Source organism: Aplysia californica, unplaced genomic scaffold (assembly GCF_000002075.1).
Source record: "Aplysia californica isolate F4 #8 unplaced genomic scaffold, AplCal3.0 scaffold00995, whole genome shotgun sequence".
Taxonomy (NCBI): domain Eukaryota; kingdom Metazoa; phylum Mollusca; class Gastropoda; order Aplysiida; family Aplysiidae; genus Aplysia; species Aplysia californica.
This window is the reverse complement of record NW_004798265.1, coordinates 73784-75572: the sequence shown is the minus strand read 5'-3', so window position 1 is coordinate 75572 and position 1789 is coordinate 73784. Positions and strand designations below refer to the sequence as shown.

At 41.3% G+C, this 1789-nt stretch overlaps 1 protein-coding gene across 1 annotated transcript in view; it reads right to left on the bottom strand.

Annotated features, from left to right (window-relative positions):
• Window positions 1–1789, bottom strand: part of LOC101845510 — a 25893-nt gene that overhangs the window by 7155 nt on the left and 16949 nt on the right. The gene's annotated exons all lie outside the window — the stretch shown is intronic.

The window sequence follows — 1789 nt, the reverse complement described above, 5'->3', positions numbered from 1 at the left end:
TTGTAGGGGTGAGGGAAAGGGTGTTGGTTTGGTGAATGGGTGCGTTTCTATACGTCTATGTGCATATACAATAATTTGTGTTTGAAACTCTGAAAAAATGGCGAGATCTTAACAATATTTTTCTCATTGTCACATTGAACCCTTCAAACCATAACAGCCGACAAAGCATATTTCTGTATATTATGATATGTTTTACGTATATATTGTGCATGTATGTAACCCTAAAAAAACCACCTGCACAGAAGATTTCTATCCCATCTCCCTTACCCCCCCCCCCCAACCTCTTTTCCCCTCATTATCAAATTTCTTGAAAAGTTCTAGTTGTTTACGTTGTTGTTAGAGGTGAAATAAGAGCATAGACATTAAAAACAATGTGCAAGGTTCTCGTGTTTCCGCTTTGTTTATTCCCGTTTGGCTGTAGTTATTGATTCTCTCTCATGTATGGCCACATTTTACTTTAAGATTAACGAAGTCTTAAGTTTCAATTACTGCTAAATCCGCTTTTGAAAAGTCTGTAGGGTTTCTAGAATGTCAGCGCCTCAGGATTCGTACAGTATTTCTCTGCTTTGGTGTAGTAAAATGTCATGTATAGGGTGGACGACATTTTCTACACTTTTGTAATATTAGAATCTAAGAGTTTGGGTTTTCAAGTACTAGTAAGAATCTTAAGGCACTTGCAACATATTCAGGTCATATAAGTGCCGAAGATTTGCCGTGTTACAAAGAGAAGAAACGTGAGAGGTAATGACGATAGATTTTGTATAGGAAAAAAGTAGCAAACCACACCAGAGTGCTCGCCAGCCACCAACTAAAAGGCGGGCATTCTTTTTAAAGGTTATAATATACGATCAGACTGAGTAAAGGAGCGGAGGGCACTATCAGGTTCGTGAACGTTTGGAAGCAATTTGCAGCGCCTATTTCCACATTGCTCTTGTTTCAGCTGCAGCTGCTTCTTTGGGGGGGTTTTTATCCTGCTTTTTTGTTGCTGTTGTTGTTGTTGTTGGGGGGGCTCAATACCTCTATGTCCATTTAAAAGCATAATATTTCTGTGTGAATTTCACTTAAAAACATTGATTAAAGGAACAGCAAATGTGAATTTTCAGTTTCCAAAGACTCTCAAGCTTTGGAAATCACCAAACGTTGTCAACCATTCTGGCACTAATTTTACCCCTGGATCCAGGATACCCCGACCTTCTTCAACTGCAAATATTTCGACTTCTATTAAAGATAGGCGCGTATTTTTTTTTCATCAAAAGATGGTCAAATGAACAACCTTTAAGATGATACCAAAAACTTCAGATGCCCAAAATTTGACGATCGCCTGATTGTATCGCATCCTGACACAAGGGATAATCCCCCTCCCCCTTCCACACTCCCTTCCCCCCAGTCTGTAGTGTTCAGTGTTCGTTGTTTTATTTTAGGCTCTGTATGTTAACCAATAGAGGGTGCGGCGGCGGAGTGGTTAGTGCACTCCTCTCGTAAGCGGAAAGTCCGGGTTTGAGCCTCGAACACGAATATTTTTCACCCCCTCATGCCCACCCAGCAGTAATGACTTCGAGTTAGGGAAGTAGAGGCGACGTGGAAATGAACTGGCTACCCTACCACAATATGCCGAAGGCCCAAGAAGTTGTCTCACTAACAAGGGAATCCCCAGTGTCCGGATCGGATGCGTGAACAACTTTACTTTCACTTTATGTGAACCAAACACATCTCCTCGTGTCTGTGTGTATGTGTGTGTGTGTTTGTGTGTGTGTTTGTGTGTGTGTGTGTGTGTGTGTGTGTGTGTGTG